This window comes from Onychostoma macrolepis, chromosome 11 (assembly GCF_012432095.1).
Source record: "Onychostoma macrolepis isolate SWU-2019 chromosome 11, ASM1243209v1, whole genome shotgun sequence".
Taxonomy (NCBI): domain Eukaryota; kingdom Metazoa; phylum Chordata; class Actinopteri; order Cypriniformes; family Cyprinidae; genus Onychostoma; species Onychostoma macrolepis.
Genome location: NC_081165.1, coordinates 9,690,519 through 9,706,350, shown reverse-complemented (window position 1 = coordinate 9,706,350; position 15,832 = coordinate 9,690,519). Strand labels below are relative to the sequence as shown.

At 33.9% G+C, this 15,832-nt stretch overlaps 1 protein-coding gene across 6 annotated transcripts in view; it reads left to right on the top strand.

Moving 5' to 3' along the window:
- The window catches only part of epha8 (eph receptor A8), a 184,595-nt gene that overhangs the window by 127,211 nt on the left and 41,552 nt on the right, over positions 1-15,832 (top strand). The window lies entirely within an intron of this gene.

Here is a 15,832-nt window from a genome sequence, read left to right as displayed (position 1 = left end):
TTGACATTCTTGTTGGAAATCACGGACGCCATGTCTTCCGGGCTAAAGAGGATGGTGACCTTCCAGCGTGTTATCAGCGTTCAGTTCAAAAGCCAGCATCTCTGATGGTATGGGGGTGCATAAGTGCATACGGTATGGGCAGCTTGCATGTTTTGGAAGGCACTATGAATGCTGAAAGGTATATAAAGGTTTCAGAGCAACATATGCTCCCCTCCAGACGACGTCTATTTCATCAGGACAATACAAAACCACATACTGCAGCTATTACAACAGCATGGCTTTGTAGTAGAAGAGTCCGGGTGCTGAATTGGCCTGCCTGCAGTATTTTTGCTTAGTTTGAATGATGTAACATTTTACATAAATCTTTTTATTTTACTTATTTTTTTAAATATTTGTATAAATAAATAATAAGTGTATAAACATTTCATAGTACCCAAAGGTAAAAGTAAATTAACTAAATTATAGTAATGAATGAATGAAGGAAGGAAGGAAGGAAGGAGGAATAAATAAATAAATAAACAAATGAATGAATGAATGAATGAATGAATGAAAATAATAGTGTAAACATGGCCATCTTATTAAAATTCATAATTTTCAAATTTTCAGTACTATAATTATGTTCATTCACAAGGCATGAATTATGTCATATTTAAATCTACTAATAATTGTGTGTGTGTGTGTGTGTGTGTGTGTATATATATATATATATATATATATATATACACACACACACACACACACGCTTGTTTTTGTGAATTGTGGGGACATTCCATAGGCGTAATCACCCTACACCAACCCTACACCTAAACCTACCCCTTACAGGAAACTTTGTGCATTTTTACTTTCTCAAAAAACTCATTCTGTATGATTTATAAGCCTTTTGAAATATGGGGACATGGGGTAATGTCCTCATAAGTCACCTTCTCCTTGTAATACCAATGTCATACCCATGTCATTATACAAATCTGTGTCCTCATACATACACACACACACACACACACACACACACACATACATTTTACAACAGTTCTTTCTGGTACTCGAATCTGATTGGCTGAGAGGAGTGAGATATTCTAGTGATAACATAACGCCAACTGTTTCTCTGTTTGTAATTGTATCACTCCGCTTGCAGTATTTCTCATAGCAAGTGACATGGCAGACGCTTAAATCCACTATAATTTTATAAATAATACTGTTTTTGCATCACAGAATGTAGTTGTTTAGACTTCAAATATGCAGATTGTTAATAAAGATAAGGTCTATTTGAAAATTTGCCTCTAGTTTTTCAGAGATGTGAGCTCCAGGGTGACAGAGGCTTTTCAGCGCTCATGAATCACAGATTGTCTTACTATAGGGAGATGAGAGGGTCTGTATTACTTTCTGTTGGAGAAAGCATAACGGTCAACTTGGATCACATGTGCCTTGATAACCAATCTCATTATAGCCTCAATGTCATCGAATTTCAGTCAGAGTTGTGCGACACTCAATCGACGTTTACGAATACCATATGCCCTGTCCCAGATTGCTATCCTAAACCCTCATGGTCTTCCTCTGAGTACACACTTTCGGGATGTAATGCTGCTTTGACTGTTGGGTAGAAGTCTGCCATGGAACTTGCAGAGTGCGGGGTGCGCATCGAGGGCGCACAGCAGCCACAAAGAGGGCACTCACGATCACCCTTCTGAAAGATAAAATGGCGAATGGGACACCCTACGGTCTCGTGGACTTAACAGACACATGCACGCGGCGGTGGCCCGCAAGAAGTGTGCTATTTGGGACAGGGTCTAAGACGCAGCCAACAAATGCACTGAGCAGCACTGTCATCGTAAATCACTCTTAACAAGATGAAAGGATAGTACGACAAAGAGCCTATCGCTTTCCTCAGCGGACATTCAAACTAATATTTTATTGTGAATATGAGATTGAGCTGAAGAATGAATGCTGTATCAGAAGGAGGTTATCACGATCGCTCAGTCAATCTCTTTCTGATAATACTCTGCTCTACACAATACACTGAGCTTTTAATGGTGGATGAGGAGACCCCCCCCACAATGTAAAGCGCTTTGAGTGCCTAGAAAAGCACTATATAAATGTAAGGAATTATTATAAAATTATTAATAATACAATAAGCTTTTAATAAAGCAACTTAACGTTCTTTCGTTACTAGTTCTAAAGTTAAGTTTTGGAATTAGTAACGGAGGCTTGGGCTCAGCTGTTAAACTGTCAACTTTAGATTTGAATCCATGGCGGAAGAAAGTAGTTATGCACAAAAGAGGGTTTTTAAAGACACTCTGTTTTTGTTTCTTATGTATTTATACACTTATGCCGTTGAACTGTTGTATAAACGCAATATCACACTTGTAGCCGTGAGATATGGCTGTATATCAGCATGCTGTGATTACCTATGGCTATATACAGCCATATCGCACTGCTACGAGTGTGATATTGCTCATATATAGTATGTAAATAATATATGTATACACTATAAAATTAAAAAATTAAATAAAAAAAATATATATATATATATATATATATATATATATATATATATATACTATATAAAATATACTATATTACTATGAAGGAATTTTCTGTATTGATTTTTTAAACAGATGTTTCATCTGTATTTTGTATTTTGAAGTTTAGATTTTTCTAAATGAATCATTTCTAAACATTGAATTAATTTCTGATAGTTTTGATAGTTTAATGGTGGTTCTCAGTAGCTTTTGGAGTAATTACATTGAAAAAAATGTCTGCTTATCTACCTGGAACAGCTTCGTCTTATTAAGAAGAGCAGGATGTCCTCTCTCTCTTCTCCCTTCCGTCTGCTCAGGAACACAGGTGCTTGAATAAATACTGACATTTCATCACCTCTGAAGTAGTGAAGGAAAAGCAAAGGTCTTGAGCAAATATCGAAGGTTTGGTGTCAAGAAAATGTGTTTGTACAAGAGCATTTTATCAGTGGTCAGTGAAGACATCTGCTCAGAGGAAAAATTTTTATTGCTCTTTCATAGCACAGGAGACTTAACTGGAGTTCTCTGTTTAAAATAATAGTTCACCCAAAAATAAAAATTTGCTTAAAATGTACTCACCCTCAGGCCATTCAAGATGTAGATGAGTTTGTTTCTTCGTCAGAACAGATTTGGAGAGATGTAGCATTACTTCACTTACTCACCAATGGATCCTCTGCAGTGAATGGGTGCCATCAGAATGAGAATACAAACAGCTGATAAAAACATCACAGTAATGCATAAGTAATCCACATGAATCCAACACTTAATGTCTCATTAAGTGAAAAGGTCTGTGTTTCCATCAGTAAGATGTTTTAACTTTAAACCATTGAATCCAGCTAAAATACAAGTTCTCTATCAATAATACTGCTTTATTCAGGGAATAAGCTATATAGTCTGAATCAGGCAAGAAATATGCACAGATCAAGCACCGTTTACAAGACAAAACCATTCAAAACAGCTCTAAACAAATATGTTGGTGGATTCTGATGTGGATTTGACGATGAAAACAGGGAATGGACTTTTTCACTGGAGGAAGCGTTATTATTAATCATGGACTTATATTTTGGCCAGTAGTGACAGTTTAAAGGGATCATATTACGTTGCTAAAAAGAACATTATTTTGTGTATTTGGTGTAATGCAACGTGTTTATGCGGTTTAAGGTTCAAAAAACACATTATTTTCCACACACTGTACATTATTAGTGCTTCTCTATGCCCCACCTTTCTGAAATGCACTGATTTTTACAAAGCTCATTGTTGTGAGAAGCGAGGCGTGCTCTGATTAACCAGCTATCCAGTGCGTTGTGATTGTCCGAATACCTCAAGTGTGGGACGGAAATGTTACGCCCCTTACCGTATTGTGATGCAGTGTCCCGGTGTGATGACAAAAAACAATAAAACCCATTATAAACAAGGCATTTGTTGCATCCAGTGGGGACATAATTGCTGATTATAATGACTTATACTGTCTTTTTACACGTCGCGTCGCATCGTGCAGCATAAACATTACCATGTCTCCATTTGTGATCGTAGAAACGACAAACAACAAGCACTACACTACATAGCTCAAAACTCGCGTTTGAATAGTCAGCAAATTCTTTAAATAAGAAAACGTACTTACAGGCTGTGAGTCAGAAGCGCCAGACTGTCCTTGCAAAGTTGGAATTGCCCCACTTTATATAAACAGCCTTTGAGCATAGCTGGCAGGCTACTCCCAGGTTCAGGAAATAGTCCTCCGTAAAATGCGCTGCACACACTTTAATATTTGGGTTGAACTGTTCAGGAACAGTGTTGTAAATACAACTTAACCACTGATTTCTAGTTGTGTCCTCTTTTGGAAGCCCAATCAAAGTAGTTTTGCTTTCACAATGAAACAGCGTCTCCACGACATGGCGTCGGCGGCAGCAACAATACTACAGCGAGAATAAAAATCATGCCCCCTTTCTTTGCATATACATTTGGGCGGTGTTTTGCAAATCTCCCCACACCGTGACGTAGACATGTGGGGGCGTGTTTGAATGAGCCGTTTTAGGTGGGCGTGGTCAAGTCTTAACTTTTATAAAGAATATCTCTTTGGTTTTGAGACTTTAGTCTTTGCAACTTTAGGGATCTTATCTATGCACAAACAGCTTGTATCACTCCAAAGAGAAAGGAAAACTTGAAATCGCATTAAATGACCCCTTTAATCTTTAAATGCCTTAATGATTTATTTGTTTCTTACGAACGTGTAGATTTTCACTTCACAAGACATTAACTGATGGACTGGAGTGGTGTGGATTACGTGTGATTATTGTGATGTTTTTATCAGCTGTTTGGACTCTCATTCTGACGGCACCCATTCACTGCAGAGGATCCTTTGGTGAGCAAGTGATATAGTTAATTTAAGTTACAATGTAGAGAAATAAAAACAGTCCAAACTGAGTGAATAATTGACATGCAGTGTGAATATATTGTAGCTTAAATCATTTAATGTTTGCACAAATTTGATGAGATGTTTGAATTCATATTGAGATACTTTTGATTGCAGACTTATCTTTGCAAATCTGAGCAACTTATTTTTATTTGCTCATTTGTAGGTTGATGTTTCAGTAGAGTAGTCATTCTTTATGCATTGAAAACCTTTAAAAGTTTCTGTACACTTGCTGGGCTCGTTTTATTGGACTCTAAATCACTGAACACATGTTAACAGTGGATGACAGAGGGAGATGTTCTTAACCCACATGGCTGTGGATGGAGCATAAATCTGCGTGCGAGCATGCGGACGACATACGCAATTAACAGACACGTTCCACAAAGGTTACCGCTGTCAAAGACTGTATTACAATCTGCAGGCAGAGAATTCAATTCAAATCAAGATTTCTCACACTTGAGCGAAGCAGGATTCCAAGATGAAGCTACATGATTGTGTCACTGAAAATACCAGCCCAGCATGGCCAGTTTTTCTGTGTTGCTTTTGTCAAACCAGATTCAAAGGGTTTTTTTGTTATTATTCTCTGTTAATCTGAAATTGGATCACCAAGAACTTAGAGAAGACTTTTCCCTGCCAGTTTTTTATTTTTATTTTTTCAGCAGCATTTATGGCTTTTCACACTATTCTTATCCCTGTCAGGCCATTGTTTCAAACTGGTCATTTTGAACAGGGTCCAAACTGCTTTATGAACTGGGTTATGAAAACTGTAGAGCATTTGCAGTGATATAATTTTTTTAAATTTACATTTTTATAAATTTTGTTTAAACTAAACATTAGTGCACATTGTACACACACACACACACACACACACACATACACACACTGGCCAAAATTTTGAAATATATATATTTTTTTTATGTTTTTGATAACAACAATAATATTTCTAAGTATTGTCAGTGTTGAAAACCATGTACATGCCATTATATATTTTTTCAGGATAGTTTAATGAATGGAAAGTTAATCAAACAGCATTTATTTTTATTTATTTTTTTATTTTACAATTGTAAATGTATTTGTAAATATATTTACTGTCACTTTTGATCAGTTTAATTCATGCTTGTTCAATAAAATGATTGATTGATTGATTGATTGATTGATGGATGGATTGATTGAATGATTGATTTATTGATTGATTGATGGATTGATTGATGGATCGATTGATCATATTTACCCCAAACTTTTGAATGGTAGGGTATCACAGTTTCCATAAAAAAGCAGCAAAAAAGATTTTTAACATTGATTAAATAAGAAAAGTCTCTTGTGCAAAAAACAAAACAAAAATCACTATTTGCATCAGAATACACAACTACTTTGTGTGTATCTTCACTATCAGTTTTTGCCAGAATAATGTTGTAGTTACGACCATCTACCAGCATGGGTTTAAAGGGTTAGTTCACCCCCCAAAAATAAATTTTGTCATAATTTACTCATTTTGTCACATTTCTGTTTAGTTAGTTTCATTATCTTGTACTTTTAGTATGTTCTCTGTAGTTTCCTGTCTTCCTTTGTTCAGTTTTCCCGCCACTCATTAGTGCACACAGACATCGCACAACCAGACCCAGAGCGCAGCCCACCAACATTTCTCGCTATGGAGACGACAACACCAGAGCCCCCCACAGGCGGAGAGCTTCTGCCCACCGCAACAATGGAGTCTGTGACGACAGCGCCCACAAACGCCCTGGAGCCGAAGCCCCAAAGTGAGTCTGACCAGCGGTGTGAGCCGGCTACAGACGTCCTAGTAGGAATTTTGGTGGAGTTTGATTCCGGTGAGAATTGGATGATTGACTGGACACGAAAATACTGCCTCCCACCCTGAAATATCTACACCTTCTTCGTTATTGCTGGTTTTAGCCAGCACAGAGACTGATTATTCACTCTGTATGAACTGTAAACGGTTATCTGTGGTCCCGCCAACTTCCCTCTCCCACCTCCATTACCACCACTAATCCCAGCCAAACCTCCAGACCTGTCTCAGCTGGATGCCTGCAGCCATTTGTCTTCCCTGGTGATGCCTTGCAATGATGTGAAGCCTCGGGTCATGCAGCCACCAGCCTCGCCTAAGCGAGTGGATCCTTTGGCTCCGCTTCTGGCCTCTGATCCCTTCCCTCCACCTCGGCCCGTCGACCTGTCGGTTCTGCCTTGGCTTCTCCCACCCTCAGCTCCACCAGAGACCCTTAGCTTTACGGCTCCACCGGGCTCCCTCATCCCTCTGGCTCCACCTCTGTCAGTTGTCACATTGCTTACGCCACGGACTTGCGAGCCTTCCACTATTCTCTATCTCTCCACCCCTATGGCTTCGGCGGGCTCCTCCTTCCCGCCGGCTCCACCTAGGTCTTCAGTGCCAGCGGTGTTGCTTGGTTCCATCAGCTCTCTGTCGTTGCCCTGGGATCCCCTGACATCGGCTCTGTCTCCTTCGGTCGTCCCATGGATGTCGTCGGCCACACGAACACCTTGGCTCCTCCCTCCATCGTCTCCGCCGTGGCCTGTCATCCTTGGTGCGCTCTGGGTCTGCAACATCTGGCCACTCCTCCAGTCATCACCCCCATGGCTGCTCCCACCATCTGTGCCTCCATGGAGTCGCTGCCTATCTGCCTGCCTGTTCTCACCAGCCCTCTGCCTGCTCCTCCTTTCCAGCCCTTCTTCAGCTCCTCACCCTCCTCCAATGCCCCCACCATCCCTCCCTTACCTCTTCATTTACGGCACGAGGTCGCGCCTTCCAGGAGGGGGCGTTATATCATTGTTCTGTTTAGTTAGTTTCATTATCATGGACTTTTAGTTTGTTCTCTGTAGTTTCCTGTCTTCTTTTGTTCAGTTTTCCCGCCACACTTTAGTTGTCATGGTAATTCATTTTATCAACTCAGGTGTTCATCGTTACTGCCCTTATTTGTCTTGTATTTAAGTTGCTGCTGTTTGACCTTTCAGTGGTCTGGTATTGTCTGTGTTATACACAGCTGTCTCCGCAGTTTGGCTGTCTGTGGATTTATTTAATAAACCTCGTTTGAATTTCACCATCGTCTTCATCTTTGGACTAAACGTGACACACTTCATGTGATTTCAAACCTGTATGAATTTCTTATATATGTAGAGCACACAAATAGCTATGTTGGTATTTACAACCTCATTGACATTCATTGTATAGAAAAAACACACACAAAAAAAAGTGTCCTCTTTGTGGAACAACATGAGGTTGAGTAAAGGGTGACAAAATGATCATTTCTGGGTGAACTATGCCTTTAAGATAACCAGCCAAACTCTGACACCTTGGTACTTTTCTGTTAGTGTTATTTGCACATTATTTTGGGAAAATGCTTATTGCAGATTTGTACAGACGAAGTGGGAACAAATGCTATTTTGTGTGTATTTTTAGTGACATCTTCCATGTATGACTCTTGGGGTGTGTTTCAGAATCGCTTTAGTTCTTTGTGATGACTGCATGTATATTTGCAGTTGCTTGTTTTGTGCTGCGCTCATTCCAGGAACAACGGCACGGATTATGAATGGATGTATTCAGGAGAACAATCTCCCCTGGTTCTGCACTGAAGGGTTTGACATGTCCCATAAAAATAAACCAAAATAAAAAATGAGACACTTCAATATTTTATTCAAACAAAGATGCTAAAAGTGAGTTAATGAGGGCCCCTGCATGAATAGAGGGAATGTGGACCTATAGGGACATGTTATATACAGCTATACAGCCAGATACAGATACAAAACAATTACTTGATTAAAATTAACTTATTAAAAGCTATTATTATTTTTTATTAATGTTTCAAATATTAATTTAATTAATTTAGAATTATTGTTGAATTTCTGATTATTATAATTCAAACATTTACTAATTTAAAATTGAAATAATCTGTTTATTTCAAATAAAGCTGTATTAATTAAATAAAAGTTTATAGTCCATGAATATTTCCTGATTACCACAAGGAAATGAAATTAATAGAGGTATTTTGGATCAGTAAAACATGAATTAATTGATAAAAATTCAATTATTAAAATTAAAATATAATTAAAATATTAGTTTAATTAAGAATTATTTTATTATTATAATTGTATGTCTGTACATAATTGTATTTTGTTTTATTATTATATCAATATAATTTTAAATAATGGGTGTTTATGTCTTCTGTAAATCTGTCATTAAGCTGTGGAAAATTTATCTATTATAATGTATAATATAATATAATTATTTAATGAATAAAAGTTTACATTACATTATTATATTAATAATATATAATTAAACACATTTAATATATTCATTTAAATATATTGCATTAATTTATAATGACCATATTTTTATTAATTATTATTGTTTTGCTTTGTAATTCTTATAATAATGTGCTTCAATAAAGCTATCATTGAGGTATGTCATTTAATTGAATAAAAGTTTCTCTCTTCCCGTGATCTGAGAAGCCATGTATCTGCATTAAAATAATAGCCTACCTTTTATATCGATATGGAGATTATGTAGATTAGTTCAATTTACATAAAAAGTGTCTCTATTAGATGAAAAATATCTGAACAGAAGGATTTTCATTGCGGCTCATTGTACCGTCACTTTGATTAATTTCAATCATTTTCTCTCATTGATCGTCTAATATGAGATCTAGCTAAAACAAAACGCAGACTTTTATCGGAAACCTGATGAAAGAACTAAACGAATTACTCGCAGCCCTCGAGCCAACCTGCAAAGTCTTAGATTTGAACAGACTCTCTAATCTAATCATTAGTGCAAGGACAAATTAAATTTAACCGCTAAAGACTCAAAGTGGGAGGCTGGTTACGGTGTTCGCTCGAATCCAACATTTTAATTACCGCATCAGGCTTTTTGTAGTTTCCCCATGGGAAGCGCAGGCCGAGGTGAGGCCAGGGAAGCGAGGAAATCTGCTGCTTTGGAAGATGTACTTGTGAGAAGAGGCCAAGTTCACGGTGGCCGAGCTCAAGGCTCCTCTGAGGTCAGCGTTTTCCCTTTCAATTAGGCCAGTCGTGTCCGTAATGTATTCAGAGGAGAAGATCTACCCAAGGCCAGTGGGAGCTGAATGCTACTGGCTTTGCTGTGACGGCCTTAAACTTATGCTTGTCCAACCGCTGTTTATAAGTTAGCACTTTTGCCCTTGTTAGCAATGAAAAGATTTAGTAAAACACTTTGCTAACACTTTATTTTAGGGTCTTTTAGTTGCTTATTAGCATGCATATTACTAGAATATTAGCCATTTATTAGTAGTGATTAAGCACATATTAATGCCTTATTCTACATGACCTTATTCTACATCCCTAATCCTACCCAATACCTAAACTTAACAACTACCTTACTAACTATTAATAAGCAGCAGATTAGGAATTTATTGAGGGAAAAGTCGTAGTTAATAGTGAATAAGTGTTCCCTATTCTAAAGTGTCACCAACACTTTTTGACTGATAACAAAGGAATACATGATTTGTACATTTTCTGCATTTTCTGTGTTGCTTGCCTTAGAAAGTGCTACTAATTAGTTTTTTAAAGCTTTGTGATGCTTTTTAAGTTAACTTATTTGATTTCAGTTGGTTGCCAGGGCCATTTTTATATCACATGATATATAATTTTTTTAGTTTGTTTTAATAATTTTAGTAATGTGATTTTGTCATTTTTATTAGTTTTTGTAGTTTTTTTTTTTTTTTCATTTTGCTTTAATTTATTTTAGTTTTAGCTTTCATTATTTTAGTACTTTTGCTTTACTACCATTTTTGTAGTTTTAGCATTTTATTTAATTTGGTTGTAATGTGCAATTTTTATCGTTTTTGTTTTTTATTTTATTTTTGTTTAACATTTAGTATGCTTTTGTCATTTGATTGTTTTTTTATTCTGTTATATTTAACTTGTTTTTATTTCATTGTTAGTTGCAGTCATTTTAGTACTTAAGTATTTATTATTTAACTTATTTATTTATTGGTTTGTTTGTTGTTGTTGGTTGACAAAGCATAATTTTTATTCTTTTTTTGTTTGCAGTTTTTATTGTGCTTTTTGTTTAGCTTTAGTCATTTTAGTAATTTGCTTTTGCCATTTTATTATTTTTGATGGGTTTTTTTTATATTTCTATTTTTCTTTCTTACTTTTTTCAGTTTTCGTTTTTGTAATTTTAGTACTTCATCTTTTTTTCCCCTGTCGGTTGCCAAGGTGTTTGCCAATAACTAATTTTCCTTTTTAATTTTAATTTTTAATTTTAAATTTTTTTTTTTTTTAAATTTTAGATTTAGTGTTTTTAAATCTAATATTTCATTTTATTTTATTTTATTTCAGCTTTATTTTAATGAACTAAACTATTTTTTAGTATTGTATTATGATGCCTTCACCACTTCACTTGTAGTATCTGTTCTCTAAACACATCCCAGTCTTGTTTTCATGTCCTCCTGTTGTTTATCTCACCGTATATCATGTAAGAGTTTGTAATAATATCTATAGAGGAGAAAATAGATGTGAGATTAGCCTTGAAGAGTATCAGGCTAATAACAGAACATCCCGAGGCTCTCCACAGGCCGTAAAACCATAATTTTCCCATAACAACATAATGATATGTGATGCTATTTTGCTGCTACTACTACGACTAAGACCATAAGTGCACAGATGCAGATGTGAAACCTTTTATGTAAAGCAACATGCATTACAGCACCATTATTTTAGTATCGGTTATATAGTATTATAATATTTATTAATATTTTGATTTAACTTTAAAAAAATAGAAAAAAGGATTCATTTTTAGAATTACAGATTTTTTTTCTATTTTCAGTTTTTATTTTATTTTTGTTTTTAAATTAACTTATGTATTTATTTATTTTAGTGCTGTCAAATGATTAATCACGATTAATTGCATCCAAAATAAAAGTTTTTGTTTACATATGTGTATACTGTGTATATTTAATATATATATAAATACACACACATACAGTGTATATTTTGAAAATATTTCCATGCATATATTTAAATTAATATAATTGATATTATATGTAAATATTAGTGCTGTCAACGATTAATCGCATCCAAAATAAAAGTTTTTGTTTACATAATATATGTATGTGCACAGATTATTTATTATGTATATATAAATACGCACACATACAGTATATATTTTGAAAATATTTACATGTATAAACATTTCTATTTCTATTATTATATCTTATATTATATATAAATATATTTAACATATAAACAACATATTTTTCTTAAATATATACATGCATGTGTGTGTATTTATATATACATAATAAATATACACAGTACACACTCATTATGTAAACAAAAACTTTTATTTTGGATGCAATTAATCCCGATTACTTTGCAAAAACAAATTTATGGTAAATAAACTGTCAGCTGTGAGTGTGAGAACTTTACTGTAAAACTTAAATTTACATTTAAAAAATAAAAATAAAAACAGAGTTAAACTGAGCAAAAAGATGTAACACAAAAACCTCATGTAAATTAAAACCATTTATTGCAATTAAAAACAGTCTACAAATGTGAGCTGTCACACAGGCAGGTCTGGGAATTTTCGCTGTAAATTATAAGATGACACTCTTTTTCACTTCCAAAAACTGTAAATTTAAGATTATTTTACTTGTGTCGAATATAGCATATTGTTTAATACAGCAACATTCATTATTGACAGTTTTCCCATAGCTTCCTGAGCTTCATCATCTGTCCACTCTGCTTATTCAGCAGCCCTCCGCTTGTAATTAGCAGTGAGTATTCAGCACTGGCTCGCAGAGCTCCAGAGATGAAAGCCGCGCTGTGTGGCGGCACGTAGCGGCTCCTCCTCGCGAGGCTCTACGCAGTCGACTGGACGTCTTTCACAGTGCCACTAGCCTTCAATTCACTATTTCATGAGCAGGACCAAAGAGAAGAGTTAATTGCCCAAAGACAGCTCTATCAAAATAAGGTCCTCACAGAGGACGGCCGTCCATACGCTCTGCTTACGCTGAGGAGAGAAGAGGTGCTTCCCTTTAAGACGGAGTGCTGTTGTTCTTGATCGTCTACCTGAAAGTCACTCAGTGTTCACACTGATGAAAGTTGTATAGCATATTTCATCAGTGTTTCTAGAAGTCTTGAGGAACCCAGATTTTAATTATTTATCATCAGTGTTGAGGAAGCTGGGTGGCAAGCTCCTGTATTTATTTCAAGCAGGGACAGAGTTTAATTGCATGCTGCTGTTTTTGACTCTGTATATTCTGTGAAGTGGTATATTTTCTTATTAATTCTTATACTGTATTTTCTTATTTTAGTTAATTTTATATTGAATTTATTTTAATATTTTTTTTTATTATTATTTCAAACAAGGATGCAAACACTATATATATTTTGCATCATTTTCATATTTTTTTACCCCAAAATATTTAGTTACATGCTGCTGTTTTTGACTCTGTATATTTTGTATAGTACTATAATTCCTTATTCATTAAATTATTTATATTTTATTTCAGTTTTATTTCAATTTTAATTTTATGTTTTAATATTTTATTATTTTAATATTATTATTTTTTAGCACCAAACTTTACTTATTTGCAAAAGCAAATATTTGAAATTTATGGGAAATAAACTTGCAGCTGTGGGTGTTTTTATTTTATTTTATTTTATTTTAGTTTAGCAATGATGCAAACACTATATATATATTGTGCATCATTTTTATACTTTTTCTCCAAAATATTTTGTTACATGCTACTGTTTTTGACTGGACATTTTGCATTGTACTATATTTTACTATAATTTATATAGTATATAATATAGTATATAGTATATAATTTATATAGTACTATATTGTACTATAATTTAGTTTTTTCTTTTCTTTTCAAACAAGGGTGAAACACCACATATATTTTGCATCTTTATCATAATATATATATATATATATATATATATATATATTATTTTTTTTATTATTTTTTTCTAGAATATTTTGGTAAATGCTGCTGTTTAGCTTTGCATTTGCTGTTGTATATTCTGTATACTACTGTATTGTCTTTTTACAGTATTTAGTGTAAATTTAATTGTGAGTTTAATTCTGTCACCCGAGGTTTATTTATTCAAAAACCCTTATTGTTTTTGAACCAGAACTATGCAGCTCTTCATAATTTATAGACTTATAATATTTTGCTTTCTTCTTAAATAGCTTCATTGTAGTTAGTTTCAAGTAAGCACTATTTGCACTACAAACCAGTATGATTATGATAATGAATTAAAATAATATGATAGCAAATAAAAGTCTGAAATATCAAGCAGCATAACAGGTAAATAACTGGATTTTGGATTTTAGTATTTTGAAAACAGCTCATGCTACTGAAAAGTGTAGCTAAAAATTAGTAGCAACAACTTTAAATTAGTTATTTTGCAATATTGTTTACCTGTTTATTGGTTTGGCGTTCTGTGACCAATACAGTTGATGGTTGTGGATGGCTTCATTCACATTGATCAGCATTTCCATTTTTTGCTTCTGGCTCATGATATGAATCTTTAAGTTCATTTGCAACTCATAATAAAATATTTATTCATGCCTGATTATTTGCATTGCATAAGAAACTGCTTAAACCGCACAAAACCACCCATGAATAACGAGGGATTCTGAACGTTATTAAGGAAATGCTGGCCACATTCATCATGATATTAATCTTATGCACCGCAATGCATATGTAAACGTTTTAAAGAAGCTCTCATGCACATCGCTGTGAAAAGTGATATGCTGCTGAAATAATAATGGACTGATTTATAAGAATCTTCACACTGTAAATATGTAAATCCACAAATAAGATCTCTATTGCATTAACAAGGTGTTTGCAACAGCATTTTTTGAGCGTGTAGGTTCACCTTTTGTTCACATTCCGCTGGCTTTATTTTATTTTATTTTATTTTATTTTATTTTATTTTATTTTATTTTATTTTATTTTATTTTATTTTGATAGATATAGATAGATAGATAAACAGACAGACAGACAGACAGATGCATAGATAGATGCTTAATTTGTTTAAATATATATTGTTTTTTGTGTGTTATGTTTTGTGCATTGAGCACTTCCTAAAAGAACTATATAAATAAACACACACACACACACACATATATATATATATATATATATATATATATATATATATATATATATATATATATATATATATATAATTATTATTATTATTATCTGGTCAGGTGATCTCAACAGTGACTCATTTTAAAATAAAATGTTTCTTTATATATATAAATGAATAAAAATGAATTCAAATTAAAATCAAATTGGTTACATTTCAAGTTTTAATTGATTTTAATTTTATTTTATTTATATGCTATTATACTATAGTTATTGATATGTTATTATACTATACTATTATTGTTAATATTTTGTATTATATTTTATTTTGACATTTTCTGTTTTTATTTAAAGTTTTAATAATTTTTTGTGTTTTTGGCATTTTATTATTATTATTATTATTATTATTATTTAAAGTTATTTGAGAACTTAAATTAACAAAAATGGGAAATGTTGCAATGCACTTTATTTTGATGGTCCCTTTTGAACATTCTGTTGACACTAAGTAATGTTGCAACTACATGTCAACAAACTCTCATAAGAGTATTCGTAGACTGTCTGCTTCATATCTACTATCTCCTTATTGTGTTGGTCTCCCAACAGATATTCTACTGACTATAAGTAACTTTGCAAGAATGTGTCAACTTAATCAAACCCTAACCCTACCAGTCAGCTAATACACTACTAACACTCTAATGAGAGTTAGTAGAAATGTAGGTGCAACATTACTTATAGTCAATAGAATGTGTTAAAGGGACCATCAAAATAAAGTGAAACCAAATACTTTTTAAAAATCTGTTATT